The 21967-nt window shown below is 41.4% G+C and overlaps 1 long non-coding RNA gene across 2 annotated transcripts; it reads left to right on the top strand.

Moving 5' to 3' along the window:
- Positions 1–12333: 12333 nt before the first annotated feature.
- Positions 12334–17394, top strand: LOC127540483 (uncharacterized). Of its 2 annotated transcripts, XR_007948160.1 has the most exons (3): positions 12334–12392; positions 16111–16266; positions 16619–17394. It is a non-coding gene; the product is annotated as an uncharacterized LOC127540483 (long non-coding RNA). The 2 variants fall into 2 exon arrangements; XR_007948159.1 differs by lacking the exon at positions 12334–12392 and having other exon boundaries at positions 15303–16266.
- The last annotated feature ends 4573 nt before the right edge of the window (positions 17395–21967 follow it).

Below are 21967 nucleotides of genomic sequence, written 5' to 3'. Positions count from 1 at the left end.
ATGCTCTCCTCGTCCTAGCTGACTCTGGGCCTACTTCCTTGTGCTTACCTGGGATATGTGACTGGCAGGCTGACCCAATGGGTAGAGTGCTTTTCTCTCAGCAATATGTAGTCACTATCTACAATCTAAGAAGCAGGATGAAACATGTGCCCAAGTAAAGGGAGAACGTGCAAAGGAGAGGTAAAAAGAGGAAATGTGGAGGGCTGGGAAGGGGCAATTGCTTCAAATTATAATATTTGACATTTCACATAGGACATTAAGGTTGTCAACACACCATGTCATCAGTCAGTCAATAAGCATTCATTAAGCACCTATTATGTGCCAGGCACTATGCTGATAGGGATAAAAAAAAGTCTCTGATTTTGAGGGACCCACAGTCTAAGAGTTATAATAAGCAGATAAATATGTAAAACAAGCTATGTTTTATAGATAAGCTATCCTTATCTATAAAGGAAACTGAGGCTCAGAAAAGTTAAATGATTTTTGCAGGGTCATCCAGCTAGTAAGTATCTAAGGTCACATTTGAATCCATCTGTTTCTGACTCCAAGTCCACTGCCCTAGCCATGCTGCTCCAGCTTAGGAAAATCAGGAAAGCATCAACTCCTGACATGAAGTCTTGAATGAAAACTAGAGGGATTTAAATAAGCAGACAATGGGTATAGAATACCTTGCAAACTATTTCTAGAAGCGAGGGATTACTTATTTTCTCCAAAATACGTGTGCAGTGCTATTTTGTCCACGTGTCATATTTCACAGGCAAGCCAATATTGCCAAACAACTAAGCTTCTACTCCATCCACACATGGGTGCATTGGAGGGAATATTATAGACCAGACACTGGGAATTAAGACACTTGATTTTGCATCTCAAACTCTTCCATGTTTTACTAATGTAACCTTGGGCTTATCTTTATGGGTCTCTTTCTTGCTAAATATGTTCTAAGGTCTTTTCCAGCAGTGACAAACTCTGTTCTTGGTTCTAGGGTCTCTTTTTGCTCTGACCATCTACTTTTAATGTTCTAAAATCCCTGGCAGCTCTGGTATTCTGTGAGGCAAAGATTAGGTCTATAATGTAGTTGATGGCTTCCTCACTGGACCCAGATGGCTCTGGAGGGGAAAGTGAGGCAGGTTACCTTGCCCAGTCCTCCCTCACTAAATCCAGTTCACTTACATGTCTGCTGTTAGGGTCACCTTTGAGAATGAAGGACAAATAACAACTTCCTTGAGCATAGAAATGTCTGCCCTGCCCTATCTGGCCAAAGTCTCAGCCAGGTAGAGAGGCTGCATCATTCATCAGAAACCCTGATATGTCCTATCAAAAAGACCTTCAGGAAAGGTGGATGGATCATCTACAGAAGAGGACATTGATCCTCCAGATCCTCCAGATCTCATTCTTTTATTCCTTCATCATACAGAGGGTCAATCAGTTGATGAGGTCATAGGGAGTGAGCCCATGTTCAGGACTTTGACCAACTCTCTCTAGGCAGGAGGATGTGGACAGGATGACCAGCATCTCCCTGGGAGGACTGAGAACGTCTCCCAGGTCTGAGTGGTTGGTCACTCATTTGTGCCAAAATTAAGATGAGTAGACAAGTCCCAACATCAGAGTGATGGTCTGAATGACTCCAGCTTTTATGGGACAGAGCCATCCCTTTTGAACAGTCAGTCCACGTTTCAAGTTAAAAGGAAACAGATGAGTGAAGTGAGCATCTTACACAGTAACAATAAAATTATGCCATGATCAATTGTGATAGACTTGGCTTTTTTCTTAACAACTGTAAATTCTTAACAATTTTTCTTAACAAATTCCTTGTGATTCAAGGAAATTCCAGGAGATTCAGCATGGAAAATGCCATCCGCATTGAGAGAGAGAACTATAGAGACTGAATATGGAGTAAAGCATAGGATTTTCACCTTTTCTCATTGGTTTGTTTTTTCTCATGTTTTTTTCCCTTTTGGTCAGATTTTTTTTGTGCAACATGATAAATATGTTTAAAAGGATTGCTCATATTTGATCTATATCAGATTATTTTCTGTCTTGGGGAGGAGGGTGGTAAGAGAGGAAGGAATATAAATTTAGAACACAAAAGTTTTTATAAAAACAGATGTTGAAAACTTTTTTTACATATATTTAGAAAAATAAAATACTATTAAAAAATAAAAGTGAGCAGAACTGAGAACCAAAAAAGAGGTCCAGAAAGACATCTGAATGCCAGATAATCATGGAGGGTCATTCAGGATTGTCTGATTTTTTAAAAAAATGAAATCCATGCTATTTGTCCTACATAGACAGGCAGATAAATATACATAACTGGCTATATGCAGCTATTGACTAAAGCATTCTCTGGAAGTAAGTAGTCTCCATCCATCTGTCTCCAATTTCAGCCTCAGAGAGAGCAGGGCTATGAGAAAGGGTTGGAGAAAGGCAAATATCTGAGCATGTGTGTACACCTATGCTTCCCAGAATCAAGGTTGCAGGTGTGCATTTGCTGGAAGGGTTTGAGAGAGTGAGAGGAAGAGGAGGCCTGAGTTTCCACAATCTGCCCAGAAGAGCCCCAGTAATGACTTCCAGAATTCATTGGAATGGCCCCTGCTATATCCATCCCCCCCTCCTCCAACTTATAGGCCCTGAAGCATTGGGTACCCAGAATTTAAACCTCCAAAAGTAAGGTCCCTTTTTTAGGAGGCGGGGGGAGGGAACTCCTTAGACCAGTTATCAACTCAAAGTATAAAGCTAACCATGTACTACATAGCTCTCATTTGTCGTGGACGGGAACCAGGCCCAAGCAGCCACAGGCATTCCCCGGGTCCCCTTTGGGCCATACTCGATTACAGGCTACAATGTCTTAACCATAGCCTAGAAGAGACAGAGGAGGGAGAGACAGAAGCCCTGCCCTCAGAGACCTAATAGTCTGGGGTGAGATACAAGAGGAGCCTGGCCTAGAAAAGTCACAGTGTGGGAAAGCTCATCCTTCCTCCAGTTCATCATCCATAAGAGAGAGAAGGAGCAAATCTGCATTCTCCCAGATAAACAGTAAAAGTACCAAGCATCTTGGACAAGAGGAAAGAGGCAGTCCAGGGGCAGAATGTGACAGAAACTCTGATAATCAGGGCAGACAATAAATCCAAAGCACTTTTCCTTCCTCCGAGCCCCAAGAACACTTTGTTTGGACCCTTGTGGTTCTGCTAGGCTGGGGGATGGCGATTCAGACATGCCCAAGGCACAAAACCGGAGGGGCCCTTTTTTAACATGACTTTTAAGAAATACAGATACTTATTGTGCCAGGAAAATCTGTTCTTCACGGCCTATAGAGATTAATTTTCTGATGTCAAGTCTCCATGTGTTACAGTAAAGGTTCAAAGCCTTCGATAGATTGGAACAGATGGGGCTCACTTTTCAAACTGGCCCGGCTCTGCTTGTCACACTGTTTCCCATCATATATTTCCCTGGGTGTCTTATGCCTCTCTATTACACTGTAATCAACTCAAGGGCAGAGATGGGCTCTTTTTTTCATCTTAATATCCTTTTAGGAGCCAGTTCTTAGGCCCAAGGCAAGAAGAGGCCCAGGCAGGGAAGCCTGAAGCTGGGGCAGGGCGCAGAATAGGGCTCTGTGGCAGCTCTGCCCCTCACAAATCCAGGAGGGATGGGGGATTAGGAGTGGGCACAAGTCCCAGGCCCACTCTATCACGAGCAGCATCCGTGTGGCAGAGCAGGGAGGCCCACTATTAGCCACCAGCCCAATGTACAGGAATAACTAGGCAGGAAACCCAGTGGTGGTCCATTACAGGGATGGATGATGGCAAGATCAAGAACCTGTTTGGGAGGCTGGTCAATGACATCCTGGCAAATAGCTCTGAGAAGAGCTCTGCTCCCTTCTTGCTTTATCTTTCCCTCCAAGCTCGGGTTGTGGCTACAATTCATAGTCCTCAGAGCCAGAAGGATCTCTCTTAGAAATTCTCTTTTCCAACTCCCTCAATTTACAGAGGAGCATAATAGAAAGGGAAAGGATTTGTCCAGAGTCATGCTTCAAATTAGTGACAGACCCAGCATGAGAAGCCCAAGCTTCTGACTGCCGGGGCGTCCTGAGAAATGAGAAAAGGGACTCGGGTGCTGCTGGATGTCTCATTTGAGAGAGTGACAACTCCATGGCTTTGGAGACATGGGTTCTTTAAGGGCTCGGACCCCGTTCCCCTCCCACTTGCCACTGGACCACCTAGCTGGGGGTAAATAACGGCCCACATTTCACCAAGTACATAAAGCTTCTAGCATTCAGTGCTGTGGTCCCTCCTCTACCCTTGCTCTTCCCACGCCTCCTCCCAAGCTGCCGTCATTCTGGCATTTTCCTTTCCTGGTAACATTTTCATAGGGATTTATTTTTTGTTGTGCTTTTTATTTTTTTTTTAGTAGGATACATGTTTTTACAAGTTTTAGCTTCCATGAACTCCTACACCTTCACCCCACCCAGTTGTAGGCTTGCAATTTTTTCCAGGCAGTCTTAAAAAGGGTTTGGGATCCTTTGGGTAAGAAAGAATGTTGGGGCTCAGAATTAAATGGCCCCTAGAGTTTGCAGATTAGAGTGTGGAAAGAAGGCAAAGAAATAAACCACATGTAATAAGGAGGGGAATCATTGGGACAGTGACGCCAGAGAGACTTAGCTCTTAGTCCTGGTTCTGATTGCTAAACAACTGTGACATAACTGGGGTCACGTCCCCTCAGTTTTCCCATCTATAAAATGGGGATTACTGATCTCCAAGGTCTCTTTCAAGTCTAATATTCCACCAGTTGTAATCCAAGGCTGAAAAGGTTCAGGCCAAAGACTCAGATCATTCTGAGAGAGCTCAGGCTACTTAGGGAGTGACTGACAATGAATCAGAACTCCAGGATTACATTTCCCTGAGAATAAAGGCACAGGTTTCTAAATTAAAGGGGAAGAAAAGGGGGTGGCAAAGGAGGTTTCCAATTCTGCAGATTCCAAAACATTTTAGAAGGGTTCAAGATGTTACTGGGCCCAAATCCCGAGATGTCTTGGTTTATTCAGCCTCCCCTGCAAGGCAGGATTTCATTCTACTCTGTCCTGTCTTGTCTGAGGGGTGTGTGTGTGTGTGTGTGTGTGTGTGTGTGTGTGTGTGTGTGTCCCATGCACTCCTGGCTTATTCACACCTCCTTCCTTCTGAACCCAAGAGGAGCCTAGACTCCAGCCCAATGGTAATCTAGATGCACTCCTCCGTAACCCTTCAAAGTTAACAATTTATTGCCAAGTAAAAAATACAGTTTTTATTTATATATATTTTAATATATGTATATTAAATGTATTTTTATATATATAAGCACTTACTGTGTGCTAGACACTGACACAGAAAGAAACTGAGTTCTAAGTTGCCTCCCTAACCAAATGTAGCCTACAAAAGGCCTTCAGTTCAAGCAGTCACACACACACACACACACACAAAGTATACACAACAGGAAAACAAATAACCCCAGGCCCTGCCTTCAGAGAGCTCCCCATCTCGCCAATCACGGGACCGCTCCAGAGCCCCCATCCAGCTCCTAAGGCCCGGGAGGCAGGGAAGTGGCCCCCCACATTTCAGCAGCTCCCCACTATCTCTTCGAGAGGCAAGACTCTGGAACCTCGGGCTGCCTGCGCACTCCCTGACCGGCAGAGAACACACAGACATTTGTTCAACAATGCAGCTGGCTCTGGGTGTGCCTCCCTCCCCTTCCCTGCTCACCCCTTGGGGAGATATGGAAACAGCCCTAACTTCCTATTGGGAAGGCGCAGGAGGATTTCTAAATGGTTATTACAAAGTTCAAAGGAGTGGTTCATTAACAAAGAAAGCAGGTGGGGTGATGGAAAAACAAATACACACGTAACCCTGTTAATTAGCCCTCCTTTTTTGTATCATGGCTCCTCTCACAACATGGACATATGGATTCCTCAGGACAGTATTTTATATCTATAAACATATATGTGTGTGTGGGTATAGATACATAGATATACACATAGATATCTATACATATAGATATACACACATTTATGTTAATATGTTTCAACATATTTGCCTCCTTTGCAATCTATATATAGACACGTATGCAATCATATAAAGATATATGTAACTACATATAGATACATAACTATAGAGAGATACATCTATGTCTGCAATCATATAAAGAGATGTATAACTACATATAGAGACATATGAGATAGACATAGAGAGAGATATAATAAATACATATATATGTATGCCATCATATAGACATATCTATAACTAGAGATAGATATATAAAACTATACATGGGTCTCAGACACTTAACACTTAAGACCCTGGGCAAGTCACTCAATCCCAATTGCCTCAGCAAAAAAAAATCAATACATGAATAAATATATAAGCAATCATATATAGATATGTAACTATATACAACCATACAATGATATGTAATGACATAGACATATATGTAATACTGTATATAGATAGCTATATGTAGGCAATCATATAGAGATATCTATAACTAGATATAGATAAAACTATATATAGATGCATGTACATGTATATATGCAATCATATATAGATATATAATTATATATAGATATATATACAATCACCTACTGATATATAGACATGTATGTAAATGATATGTATAGATACATACATGTAGACAATCATAGATAATCTATAAATATAAATAAAACCCTATGTAGATACATGTATAGATATAATCATATATAGATATTAAAACTATATATAGATACACATATGATACAATCCTAGATCTCTATGATTACATATAAATATATAAAACTATATAGATATACATGCAATCCCCCAGATTAAGGATCCTTACTGTCCTATTGCACTATTCTGGTTCTCCTCCATCTTCTTCCTCAGTCACCTTCAAAGTCTAATCTTCCTTACTTCCTCTGGACCCTTAAATGACTGACCTCCAAGCATTTAACACACTGTCCAACACTTAAGCTTCTATATAAATGCTATAAAAGCTATTATTATTATTTACTAACTTCTGCTATTTATAAATCCATTATAGTCACTTCCTTCCCACTGATACTGAATTCAAAGCTCTCCATAATAGACAAAACGCTCGTGGTGGAATCAGGAAGACCCGAGTTCAATTGTGATCTCAGATACTTAACAGATGTGAGATCCTTTCTATATCTTCATTTCCTCATCTATAAAACAGAGATAATAAAGGCATCTTCCTCAGAGAGTTGGGAGGATAAAATGAGAAAACAAATGTAAAGTACTTTGTAAACCTTAAGTGCTATATAAATGCCAGCTGGTGTTATTATCCAGCTACAATTTATCTTTCCAGATTACTAATTTTCATCCCCTGACTATTCAGCCTCTATTCCTTTAATCAGACTGTTCCTCACAAGCCTGTCCTCCTGTTCTCCTGCCTGTCCACTTAGCTCTCAGCTGTCCTTCAGTGCTTCATCAAAGTCTGTCCCTTGCTAGCTTTGTGACCTTAGCAAGCATGCTTCCTTCTATAAAAGAGAAATTGAATCACCAAGTTTCGGAGGTTTTTCCCTTGTTCTAATATTTTGTGTTTCCAAGGACCTATTAGGTTCTGACAGTCTTTCTTCCAAGGTTCCACACCACTTGGGTATTCCATCTTCCATGCTCAAAGTTCCTTCAGTTTTGATGTCTTATGTTTCTCTGGATGGAGATTTGTTTATTTGGGGTCAGAGCTCTGATTGCTGAGAACTGGGTATCTGAGTACCACCCTGCCCACATATACCCACCACCTCCCTCTACACATACACAGACACATATATCCTTTGGGAAGAATTGGGGGGGAAGATGAGCCAGGATAGGGAAATGACCCATACAAAAAGCCATTTCCCGAAAACCATGCAACTTTCTTGGCTTGTTTTACATTTTTGAAGGAGGATCATGGGGATCATAATTACAGGGTTTTTATTACACAGCAACACGGAAATGGAATTAAATGTCAAATGAGTTGCTGGGAATTAAATATGTAAACAGAAACAAATGGACATTTCCATGATCTTTTGCCTGCTACTGATGAGGTTTCACAAACATCAGTAATTCCCCTGACCCCCTGAGTCTAAAGGGAGGAGACCTTGTTTGACCTAAGAAAAGAAAAATATTAATTTCTAAAGAGAAATGTGAGGGACCCAGGCAAGAGATTTAAAGCAGTCAAATTCTGAAGTCATCTGCTTGTAGAGGATATTAACCCCCTAGATTCTGGGCCATGGGTCCATGAATGGATGGATGACCTTCTCTCTAGGTAAAGTCAAAGAATCTCAGTTATAAGAGGAACCAAAGACAAAATCTGGCTCAACAATTCTTATTTTACTTCACAGAATACTTTTACAGACATACAACATACCTTCTTGTTGTCATTTGTCCTTCTTTCTCAAAGATGACTATAACATCAGGGAGGTGATGCTATGACATACAAGTGAACTGGATTTAAGAGAGAGCTATGTGAGATGTCTTTCCAGAGAGGTGAAAAAACTTCTATAATATATAATATTCTATAATATAATATCATATCCTGAATTAGTGACAGAATCAGAACAAGTATTCAGAACTTTTGGCAGAATTTATTATATAATTTTACAATAAACTGTCTTATATAAACTTCAGGAAAAAAAAATCAGTTCCTGATTCCTAAATCAAAGTCCAATGTGCTATCCCATGCTACCTTTCTCACTCTAAAAGTAGTCCCTATATAATATCCTGTAAGAAGTGCCTGGAAGCCTTAAAATAATAAGGAATCTTAAACTTTTTCCACTTTTCACCCCCCAAAATTTTATACAATTCCAAGTATATAGGTATATAAAATAGGTATACAAATCAAATATTTATGATATAACTCATAATTTTGTAACCCCCTCTCGTCAGTTTTAAGGCCCCATATGAGATCGCAAACCACAGTTTAAGAATCTGGGCCTTTCAAAAATCATTCCACCCAACTGTCACCAATGGCTATAGTTCCATCATTAGAACCAAATTCCTTGCCTCTCTCAAGGCACTGCTACTCAAATCTAGTTATCTCAACCAATTGTTATTATAGATCTTCTATGTGCAAGACCCTAGGAGTGCTGCTGGGAATGTAGACCATCTAACAGGGAAAATATACAAGGAAAAGCAAAAGAAATTGGGGGGGGGGAGTACACTGCAAGGATCAATAAAATCTTTAAGAAAAGACAAATGGCTTTCACCTGGGGTTAGGGTGGAGGAAAGAAGGGAGGGGTGGAATTGACTGTATGATGTCTTCCTTGAGCCTTGAAGTACAAGATAAACCTATGAGCAGGAAGACGAATGGAAAGAATCAGGTGGAAGGAATTTTAAAGGCTATCCAATCCAAAGTGTATCTGAAAATAATCAACAGTAATAACCATAATAATTCAAATAAGAATTATGTATTATCTCATTTGATCCTCATAACAACTTTGTGGGTAGGTCTTATTATTATCCCTGTTTTAAGATGAGTAGACTGAGACACAGAGAGATTAAATAATTTTCCCTGAGTCGATGCAGAGGCAAAATTTAAGTTGTTATTCCTGAATCCAGTTCCAGGGCTCTACTATTGAACCACCTAAGTGTCTAAGAAAAATCAGGAATAATCAAGTTTACAGTTTATGTGAATTGGAGGATGTACTATCCTCTAAAGAGATTGTAAAGTTAGCAGGAAGGTCAGGTTTTGGGGAAATGGGGGTGTTGGAGGAGCTCAGGGAAAATGCAACTTGACTCAGAGGGAAAGTGGACTCATCCTTGGTACTTCCGGAGGAATGCATTTGTTAGAAGCTTCCCTTTTTGACAGCAGGAACCCCATGCAAAGTTGGGATGGGCAACAGGAACAATGACAGAAAACCAAGATCATCAAAGTCAAACTTTGTCAACTTTATACCACTTTATACCACAATATCATATTAAGGCATTCAACATGAAAGATTCTTTATCTCTTCAAATAACACCTCTGACCTCTAAACAGATTTAGTCACTAGCTGCCTAATAATAGATGATATAATCTAGCAATTTTCAAATTATAAGGTTTCAAGACCTCTTTAAATTCTCAAAAATTATTGTGGACCCCAAAGAACTTTTGTTTATGTGTATCACAGCTATTGATATTTACCATATTAGAAATTAAAATATCTTAGTATAATTTTGAAAATACTTTTGAATTTGTGGACTTCCTGACAGGTTCTTGGAAAAATAAAGCAAGAGCTTTCAACTTTTACAAGATCCACCTAGCTTTTTTTTTTTTTTTTTTTAATCTTCCCCCTGAGTTGATTTGCAAGGCAACCTGAGGTATTTGGAGATTAAAAAGAATCTCCTTATGCCAGCTCAACCAAGTTCCTTTGAATTTTTGCTAAATAGAGTCCTGAGAATGATTTTATATGGTCCTAGGCTACTGACATAGAATTGTGTAAGGATTGAAAAGAACTTGTGTCAGACCATAACTTAAATAAAACTTTGAACTGGAAGGATCTGAATAGCAAATGAAGAAAAATCATCTCAAAAAACACATTTTTAAATCCCTCTGAACTCTTTTGACTTGCTGTCTGGCTATAACTGACAAGACAGCAGTATGAAAGAGCTAAAGATGGCCCATGGGGCTACAAGCTAAAGAGCTGGCAGACCACTTTCCCTGTGGAGCTGAGGCTGTATTGTAGCTGAAGACCAGCAGGTGTCAGAAGAGAGTAACAGTAACTCAATGGAGTGACCCAATGACATCAACAGAGGATTTTGGTAGTTCTGTAGCATCAGATGTCATTATTCTTAACCCATCTATTCTTTAGCTATAGATGTTCCAAACTAAGGCATATTTAACTAAGATTCCTCCCAGCTCTGAGAGTTTACATTCTATGTTTTGAGGGCCCTCCCACTTCTTGAGAATCTAATAGCTTTTTCTTTTCAAAATCTATGCAAAGATAGTTTTCAACATTCACCCTGCAAAATCTTATGTTCCTTTTGCTCTCTTCCTTCCCCCACCTCTTCTCTAGATAGCAAGTAATACAATATATGTTAAACATGTATAACTCTAATATACATATTTCCATATTTATCATGCTGCACAAGAAAAATCAGATCAAAAAAGGAAAAAAAATGAGAAAACAAAAATCAAGCAAACAACAGCAACAAAAAAGGTGAAAATACTATGTTGTGATACACAATCAATCCCCACAATCCTCTTTTTGGATGAAATGAGAATCTAAATTCTTTTTACTAAAATATAATTGATATCATACCCTTTTCAATGGGTAGAAGAGAGAAAAGGGAAAGAATTTGGAATTCAAATTTTTTAAAGAAAATAACTAAAATAAATGCATACATAATTGGAATTTTTAAGATTACTAATTTTGCTTTTAAAAATATTTCATGATATCTTTTGATTTAAATGTCTTCACATACAAATATTTCAACATATGCTTTGCTGCTCCCATTCCCCTACCCCACAGAACAAAAAATAGGGGAAAAAAGAGTCATAATGTATATGGTTTTTCTGGTTCTACTAACTTTACTTTGCATCTGTTCATAAGTCTCTCCATGCTTCTCTATGTTTTCCATATTAATCTTTTTAAATGATATGGTAATATTCCATTACCAAATTACACAATTTGTTTAACCATCACTCAATGGATGATCATATATCTTGTGAGCAGTTTTTTGCTACAACAACAATAACAAAAGCTGTTATAAATGGGATCTTTCTATCTCTGACTGATAGACTCTTATAAGATCCCTTCCAGCCCTGAAAGTTTATGCTATAAGGACCCTTCCAGCTCTGACAGTCTATAATCCTAACAGCAACCACATGACTGGCTGTGTGCATTAATTAGAATAAAGGCCTGTTCTCAGGAATCCTGGGAAAGGCAAGAAACCTGGCTCCCCTTGGGTCACAGAAGGCCGGCAGATCCTGCCCATGTCCATGAGCAGGGTGTTTCTGGCTCTCAGGCCTTTCCCAGCAGCTGGGCCACCAGATCGGCCCAGAAGCCAGGGTGAGCTCATTCCCACTCCCAGCAGTGGCTGTTCCTGCTGGAACATGGAAAAGGCCATTGTAGGATTTATAAAAAATGGAGAGACAGACAGACAGACAGACAGGAAGCATCCAGTCTAGGCCGGAGCCTCCCCCTTCTCAGGCAGCTGCGCCAACAGCTGGACAAACAGCCAAGTACTTTTCACAAACTCTCCCAGAGTCCCCTACCCTCCACCCCCACCTTGCAAAACCAGGAAACCTACCCATGCCTGGAATTTTTTTCCTAAGGGGACACACCCAGTCCCAACTACGCCCAGCAGTCCCCTACCTGGCCCTTTCCCAGCCCTATTCTTTCTTTTGTCTTCTCTGCATCTCTGTGGCCTGGGGAGTGGAGCAGATGTCCTTGTCCCCACTTTACAGATAAGGTAGGAAATCTGGACCCAGGGACCAAAGTGTGAATCAGAAACTGATTTTCTAAGAACCCTTTCAATGCATAAGACCATAAGTAGGTGAGTCAGCTGAAGGCAGAATTCCATCTCTGATGCTCTGATGATCCTGGGTGCAAATCACTTAACCCCCTGCCTCAGTTTCCTCTTCTCTAAAATGGGGAGTCGGGCCAGCTAGGTGGGACAGTGGATAAAGCACCAACCCTGAGTCAGGAGGCCTCAGACACTTAACACTTTCTAGCTGTGTGATCCTGGGCAAGTCACTTAACCCCAACTGCCTCAGAGAGAAAAAAAATAAAATAAAATGGGGGGTCGGATCAGATTGCCCCCAGAGTTATGAGCCTATGAAATAAGAGAAGAAGGCGGCTCTTTGTCTGATATATCAATTGTCTCCAGCAACACAACCTGAGATCTATTTTTCAGGCCTGTGAGATTTTGGAAGGCCAGAATTGACCCTTAACCTTCCCCCTCTATGTTTACGGTCAGCCTTGCACAAATAGGAGTACAATACATCCCCAGTCAAACTCGGAAGCTCTTTCCTGAACCCAGCATTCCTTCCATCTCTGGCACTTTTCACAAGCTATTTCCCATGTCTATAAGACTCTCCCTTCCCCCTTATCTCCACTTATCAGAAATCAAAATGAAACCAAGAGTGAGGCAAGTTTTGGCTTCCCCTCTAAGAATAGGCAGAGGTCCTAAGATGGCCCTTTTCTTCCTACCCCCTCTCAAGGTTGCCATCCATACCTCATAGTCGGCTCTAGAAGTGTCGTGTTCAGTATAGGATGTCTTTTAATGCAATGTGCATTAACAAATTAATTCAAATAATTAAACTAATTAAATTGTTAATTAAATAAATTATTAATAAAAATTAACAAAATGCATTAACAGATGATGATGTTCGACTGAGATTCATTGTTCAACTTCAGTCATGTCTTTTTCACAGGCCTTTTCACCACCACATTCCAGCCCTTCCAATCTGAGGGGCTCATTTTCCGATGTCATATCTTTTAGCATTTTAATACTGTCCATGGGATTTTTTTTTTTTTTAATAAAGACACTGGAATAATTTGTCCTTTCTTCTCCACTGGATCAATTTTTTTTCTCCTGAGGCAATCGGTCTTAAGTGACTTGCCCAGAGTCACACAGCTAGTAAGTGTTAAGTGTCTGAGATCAAATTTGAACTCAGGTCCTCCTGACTGGTGCTCTATCCACTGCCACCTAGCTGCTCCCACTGGATCATTACTGTCTATCTTGGGTTACACTAAAAGGCACTGCCCATGGTCTCATCGAGCCCTTCCACCACCAAGGCAGCAGCCCATTAAACGCCACTCTTACCATATTACTTTATTTAATTCTTGTTGCACTGTTCACCTTCCAACAGTACTTCAATTTAATTCAACATTTATTCATGTGCTTGGCCTGGCCTGGGTGCTAGGGATGCAAAGAGAAAGACAAGCTCTTTCCACCTCCTGCCTTGGTAGAACAGGTAAACAAATAAGGAAGCACAAGGTGATCTCAGGAGAGAGACAGAAGCTAATATTTGGGGCAAGGGAGTGATGAGAGAGGGTGGGAGCTTTCCCATAGGAGGTGCCCTGAGTGAGACTTGAAGGAAGTGAGGCACTCTAAGAGATGGCTGATAAGGAGGGAGTGCATTCCAGGCAATGGAGAGAGTTTGAGCAAACACATGGAGAGAGAGACAGAATGCCAAGTTCAGACATTTATAGTCCCGAGCTTGTAGAACAGAGGAGGGTGCAGGACAGGGTAAAGTGAAACGGCTGTAATTGCTAACTGTTTCAGGGTGTGGCAAGGGAAGGGAAAAAGGGAGAAAACTTGAAACGAATGTTAAAAATTGTTTTTATTTGTAATTGGGAAAAATATTATTTAAAAAAGTAAAGTGAGACCCAGAAGCTAGAAGGACATAAATTTGAGGCTGAGGAATTCCAATTTTTTCCTAGAGGCAACAGGAAATCACTGATGATTTTTTAAAGAGGGGAAGAACAAAATCAGATCTTTATGTTAAGAAATATAGATGATATTGTTGACCAAAGTTTCTTAAACTGTGGGTTGGGACCCAATATGGTGTCATGTAACTGAATGTGGAGTTCGTGAAATTATGATTTATTATCAATTTTACATATTTATATATATTATAAAATTTTTCAGGCAAAAAGGAATTGCAAGTGGGAAAAGTTTAAGAATCCCTGTTGTGGATGATAGAATTGACTAGAAGCAAGAAAATCAATTACAAAACTATTGTAATAATCTCATCTAGAAGTACAGGGCCCAAAGGAGAGAAGAAGTAGAAAATGGAAAAGAATAAATGAAAGAGATGATATAGAGAGAGAATGTCCAGGAGATTGGATTGAAGATGAGCTTATCTACTTGGATGACTCAAAGGATGGTGGTGTCCTCAACAGAAAGCCAGAAGTTTGGAGGAAGGATAAAGATTTATAACAGATAACTTTCTTCCTCTCTTCCTTTCTTCCTTGTTTCCATTCTTTCTTCTTTCTTTGCTTTCTCCTTCCTTTTTTTCCTTCTTTCTCCCTTCTTTCCTTCCTTCCTTCCTTCAGGGACAGGAGTTTAGGAAGATGTTAGTTTAAATAAAAAGATTTAAAAACAATTTGTGAAATGGTGATAAATGAACCTATGTTAGTTAATGAAAGTATTAAGAGAGGAGAGGAGAGGATACAGAATAGAGCCTTGGGGAATACTCATGCACAGTATATAGAAGGATTTGTTAATTCAGCAAGGCGAACCAAGAGAAGGCTGTGTTATGGAAATCAAGAAAGGGAAAATGTAGAGAGCAGAAAAGACCTAGTGTGAAAGACAGCATTTGCTGAGCTAAGTTGTTGGGTTTGGGTTGTTTTGTTTTGTTTTTTGGAAGGGGGGGGGGGGGGTTGTTGGCTTTTTTTCCTTAAATTTTTATAATTTATTTTGAACTTAAGCACAAAAAAAAAAAAGACATTTCCACGTACATAGCAAAACATAATAGAAGATTCAATATAAAGTAATAAATTTCCATTTGAAGAAACCTATATAATAAATACCATACATTGTTTTCAAAGATGCAGAGATTTTTTTTTGCTTTCTTGTAGGTTTTCTTTTGATCTGTGCTGTGTACTTGTAACTTTATTTTCCTCCTCTTTGCCTCCCTCCAAAGAAGGCCACATTAAGTGTGTGCGCGTGTAAGCAAAGCAGGGACTCCAAGACCTGCAGAGGCCAGTTAGCAAGCGCACCAAGGAGAGACCAGTGGGTTTGGCTGCTAGTAAGAGGGGAGGAAAATAAGACGCTGAGTGTAGAGGAGGAGGAGGATTTTCTAGGATCTTGGCTAGGAAATGATATTTTGGTGAAATGACCAGACGAAGGATGAGAAACCTCAAAGTTTGTTGTATACGTGTTAGAGGGACCAGGAAAGAAAATGAGAGAAGGAAGAAATGGTCTAAGGAGCAAACTCCAGGGGAGACCGAAGGGGGTGGGCCCAAGAGCACCAGCAGAGAGAAAAATCCTGTGTGTCCTGCTCAGAAAATGGAGCAAAACAAAGGATGATTCGCAACACAAAAGAGATGAAACGTATACGGTCGAGGATAAAGATGACAGACTAAGCTCAAAAATAGAAGGTCAAATTCTCTGCTAAGAGGGAGAGGTTGGAATGTTTTCTGTCTGGGTCTGGATTTGAACTCGGCTCTTGCGCCTTCAGCCCCAGGGCTCTCCCGCCTGTGTGGAAGCGGCAGTGATGAGTGGGAGGAGGGGGAGACCTAAAGGAAAAGAACGCTCAGTCCCGAAGAGGGCGGGCGGCCGCAGAGGGCCCCGCAGAGATCGCGGTTTCCAGGGGCACCGCAAGGCGGAGGAGGAGGTAAGAGCTCGGGGGGAAGGAGGGCCTGTCCGCGGCGGGGCCGGGCTCCTGAGGACGCGGGGCGGGGGAGGGACGGAGCGCGGAGCCCGGCGGGGACGTCGGCCCTGGCTCCCGGGCGGAGAGGAGCCCGGGGGCAGTTTGTCTCCCCTGCGGGGGCCCGACCCCAGCCTCAGGGAAGGGCGGGATTGCCGGCTCCCGCTTCGGAGAGGGGGCGGGGGCGGGGCGGGTACGGGCCCAGGCCCAGGTGGGAGCAGCCGGGGACGTGCGCGTCCCTGCTGCGGAATGACCTCACCCTCGGAGGCACTTTGTACTTCCGGAAGGTGGGACTGAGCCTCATCCCCAAAATCCCCAGCGCAGGGGACGAGCCCCCAGCACCCGGGAGGGTCTGGCCCCATCAGTTCCCGGGCAGGTGACCCAGCGCGGAGAGACTGGGAGCCGCGTCCTCCTCCGGCTCGTCGACAGAGAAGGAAACTGAGGCAATCCGCGTTAAGTGACTTGTTCCAGACCCAGGAACGGCTCCTGCCTGCGGCCCAGCGCCCGCCTCCTGACTTCACACCCACCTGTGGGACTCGGAGCTTCCCGTACAAACAGCCGCGGCTGGCTACAAACGCACACGCCGCACCCGACCGCATAGCCTTATCTATACACGCGCACATGCAGACATACATGCAGAGACCAATCGGGATAACAAATGCATTTCAACTTTGAGGGGTCAAATGTTTCAATATCAGAAATCTAAGAAGCCATGGACATATTCGCTTTGACTAAAATATATATGTAAGCTTAAAAAATAAAATGAATTATTAATGGATGAACTAACAAGTAGGCTATAGGGATCCGATCCCCTTATTGCCATGAACATGTATCCACATCTCTATACCTCTATATGTACACATGTATGCATGCTTTCACATACATGTACATATATACATGTAGAAATACACATTATGTTGTGTCTAATTTTTTTGGTCACTAATAAATGCATTTGGAACTTTGAGATGTCAAATCTTTCAGTATCAGAAATCTAAGAAGCCATGGACAGATGTTTACTTTGACTAAAATATATGTATGTATGTATGTATAAGCTTAAGAAATAAAATGAAATCTGGTCTCAGACACTTAACATGATCTGGTCTCAGACACTTAACGCTTCCTGGCTGTGTGACCCTGGGCAAGTTACTTAATTCCAACTGCCTCAGCAAAAAAAATAAAATAAAATGAAATGTTAATGAATTAACTAACAGAAATAGGCTATCAAGGCTCCATTCCCATTATGAGTAAGAGTTGGACAAGGCAACTAGAGCGAGCCAAGAATCCCATCTGTCTTCACCACCAAATATGGTTTCCAGTGAAGGGTTCCAAATGACCTAGTGATATTAACTGATATTAACAGAAAGGCCCGCTGAATTCTATGGCCACGTAGCTGGGGTATGGCTTCTCAAATCTGTCAAACCTGATGACAACTACCCGCTTCTGGTGATTTCTATATGGACAAATGATATTTCCAGAAGGAAACTAGGAAAAAAAAGTGTTTTTGTTTTTTTTTTACTAGGGATTATGTAGTCCTAGATGAGAAACTGAAGTGTTACACAGGTGGTATATTCATCACTGCTACTGATTGAAGAAAGTAAGAAAGGGAAGCAAAAGCAGCTGTGGGAATGTGGAGGAGTTGCTGGCACAGAACATGGTGACTGAGAATAGGATTTGGATTTGTGGACCACAGCTTAAAATTTAGGAATGATGATCTCTTGGCCAGGGATGGCATGCACCTAATCAGGGGCTGGTAAAAATATATGTGCTGGAAGTCTTGTGAATCTAATCAAACTTTAAACTCAAAAGTCAAGAAAAGAAAGAAAATTGCTTACATGTGCCTGCCAAGTTTAGGTACCATAGAGACCAGAAACAACAATTTAAAAAAGAGAATAGCAGCAGAAAGGGCTAAAAATTCAGTAGAGAGAAAAATCTGAGGAGAAATTCAGGAACAAAACCCATCACTTCTAATGTTTATTTAAAAAAACACAAAAAAAATTATGAAGAATAAAAAAGTTAAGTCTTAAGTCCTAACATAAGAAGATAAATTAATAAATCATAGGAGCCATCTGTAGAGCTTGACAGATCATCTTCATTTTAGAGATGAGGAAATTGAGACCCAACTTAAGTGACTTGCCCAAAGTTAGTTAGATAATTCTAAGTATCTGAGGTGAGACTTGAACCTCGGACTTCTGATTCTAGCACTTGAGATTTCAGAGTCTTTTCACTGTACTCTTACTGAAACACAGTGAGATAAGACTCAAGACTGGAAAACAGCTGCTGAAAAATGGATGTTATTTTCAAAAGAGAATAGATAAAAAGGAGAAGATTGAGAAGGGCTGAGAAAATGCACTTCTTCCCTTCATTGTAGAGATGAAGGACTATGGGAATACTGCATAAACTGTCAATCACATGCATATGTTGGTTAGCTTTGCTGAATTGAATTTTTTCTCTTTTTTAAGTCTTTGTTATAAGGGTTGACTCACTGGGTAGAAAAGGGATACTGCTGGAAATATTTGAAAATGGACATTATGCAAAAAACAAACAATAAAATTACAGTTCCTCTCCAAAACTTCATTCTGAAAGAAATTCAAATCATTATGTCTAAAGCAACTATATCCCAAGGTTCTGAAAGAACTCCTTGATGGGGTTCTGAAGCACTGTCAGAGATTTTTGAAAATTCATGGAAGAAAGAACAAAGAAGTTTGGAAATTGGGTAAATGTCCCAATTTTTTTTTAAAGGAAGATGGTGAAATCTATACATTCTAGGCCAGTTTGTTTGACTTCAACTCCTGGCTAAATTCTACGATATATTATCAAAGGGATAATTTGCAAAAACACAGAAATGGAAGCAGTGATGACTAAGGGCCAACATGGCTTCATCAATAACAAATAAATTCAGATGTTGGATAACTCGATTTCAAGAAAGTATCTGACAGGCTTTCATGCTATCCTCATGGACAGAATAGAGTTTATGACTTAGATGATGGTAACTAGAGTAGGTGCATTTCAAAATGGTTAAATGAATGATCCTAAGGTCAGTAAAGTAATTCATATGACCCATTACATCTAACTAGCTCCAATCATGCGTCATACTTCTGTTCTAGCACCCTTCTCAAACTCTCTACCTATTCATACACTGCTAGTCAGGGCAGTGTAGATATTCCCTTCCACCTCTTGCTCTGAAAATAGAACTCAAATCTTCACTGCCATCACTACTGGAAAGGTGGGGACAACTAATATCCAGATATTTCCCTCACCATTCCTGTGACTTCCCAGGGCAAAGTATATCTCCTGGCCATCACTCTATATGTGTTGTTTCCTCCTATTACAAAGTTCTTAAACTAGAATCCATGCTCAATTAATTAACTAGGGTCACTTAATTTTGTTAACTACAATTCAATACAGATTCTTTTATAATTTTATGAATTATGTACTTAGAAACATTATTCTGAGAAGGGGTCCATCAGAAGGGACCTTGATTTTGTTAACTACAATTCAGTACAGATTCTTTTATAATCTTATGAATTATGCACTTAGAAACATTATTCTGAGAAGGGGTCCATCAGAAGAGACCTTGACACAACCTCCATGGTCAATTTACTAACTAGGATCACTTAATTTTGTTAACTACAATTCAATACAGATTCTTTTATAATCTTATGAATTAGGTACTTGGAAACATTATTCTGAGAAGGGGTCCATCAGAAAGGACCTTGACCCACCCTCCCCATTAGAAGGCATGTTCCCTAAAGATCGATTGTCTCATTTCTGCATTTGTATTCTTAGCATTTAGCAAAGTTCTTGGCACAAAGTACTTTTAAAGTGCCTCATTCATTCATGCCTTCATAGATTCAGATCTGGAAGGGACATCTCATTTTGCAAGTAATTAATGACAGAGCTAGAACAGAACCCAGGTGTCCTTGTTCCAAGATCAGGCCAGGCTGCTCCTCCTGAGTATTTTATTCAGCCCTTCCCTGAGACCCATGGAAGGCTTTGGGAAGGCACATTTCAGCAGGTGGAGAACTCACCCCCACACCAAGGTGGGTTCTCTGCTGGACTCCACTGTCTTTGGGAGACTTTGCCCCCTGATCAGCTGCACTCTTGCTTCTGAGACCCTGGCACCCCCAAGCTACACACGATTTAAGGTGACTAGAAAGGGGGGGCAGGGTAGAGACTCAGAGCCACAATTGCTGGGAGGAAGAGCAAGCGGCAGGAGATTCGGGGAGAGGGCTGGGGAGGCCGGAGACCAGGCAGCCCCAAAGAAATCTGCTTTTGTTTGCTGGCTGTCCTGCTGTCGCTGCCCCTCCAGCTGAGGGGCCCGAGCTCAATGAAAGAAGGAGCGAGTACCTCAGGAGCCCACTGAGTCTCCGGGGATGACAGGCGGCTGTCAGCCTTCCCACGAGCTGCCTGCCATTCCCAGAGGAATTTCAGGCATCAAAGCCCTCTGCTTTCTGCCTCTTTACCATGACATTTAAGTCACAGAATACACATGCTCGGCTCTCCGAGCCTGTGTCTCTGTGTCTCTGTCTCTGTCTTTATCAGTCAATCAAAGGACTCAGAATAGCTCCAGCCCTGATGAACTTGGGATAAGAATAGAGAAGTTCTCACATTGTACATGTCTTCCCCCCACGCTGTGCATCTTCTTGTGAAAGGAGGGGTGTGGAGGGGCAGAAAGGTGGAGCCTTTTTGGAGGCTTCTTCAAGCTCAGGCTCTGAAAGGCCCCGCCACCCCCTGCAGACACTCTCACCATTCCTGGGGGGCCCCAGGGCCTCAGAAGCAAAAGGGGATGTTCACATCCCATGCTCCCCCTCCCTGCCCACTGCCTGCAAGGCCTGGCCCCCTCCTGTTCCTCCTGCTCCTCTCCATCCATCTCTCCCTGTCTCTTTCTCTCTGTCATTCTCTCTCTGTCTCTGTCTTTCATCTCTCTCCTCTCTCTCTCTCTCTCTCTCTCTCTCTCTCTCTCTCTCTCTCTCTCTCTCTCTCTGTTTCTCTCTCTCTGTTTCTCTCTCTCTCTCTCTCTTCTCTCTCTCTCTCTCTCTCTCTCTCTCTCTCACACACACACACACACACACACACACACACACACACACATTCTATCTTTCTCCATGTGTGTATGTTTCTGTCTCCCTGTCTTTCTGTCTGTCTCTCTGTCTCAGTTCTCTCCTCCTCTTCCCATGTTCTCTCTCCTCTTCTTTATCCTCTTTTCTTATCCTTATCACTCTTCCTTTTCTTTCCTCACTCTCCCATTTTTCTTCTTCTTTCTCTTTTCCCTCTTTCCTTCACTTTTTATCTCTTCCTGCTGTTGCTTTTTCCTTCTTTTTCTTTTTTTCTCTTCCTCCTGATTCTTTTTTCTTTTTTTCTTCCTTCCTTTCTTCTTTACTCTCTTCTTTCCTTTCTTTCTCCCTTCCTTTTTTCCTTCCTCCTTCCCTTACTCCCTTTCTCCTTTTCTTCCTTTCTTCCTTTCTCCTCTTGTTTTCTCCCTTTTTATCTACCTAGATTAACTCCTCTTATCCTGAGAGTTCTGGTTTGGCTCAGAGCCCCAATTCTGGCCCTTTGATCATATCTATAGGCCAGACAGAATCTGGTATCCATCTCCCACCTGTTCCAAACCTATGGTTGATAAAACTCTCTCTATTCTGTCAGACTTTTAACTTATTGTATCAGGAGC

Source organism: Antechinus flavipes, chromosome 6, assembly GCF_016432865.1.
Source record: "Antechinus flavipes isolate AdamAnt ecotype Samford, QLD, Australia chromosome 6, AdamAnt_v2, whole genome shotgun sequence".
Lineage (NCBI taxonomy): Eukaryota > Metazoa > Chordata > Mammalia > Dasyuromorphia > Dasyuridae > Antechinus > Antechinus flavipes.
This window is presented reverse-complemented; position numbering and strand designations above follow the sequence as displayed.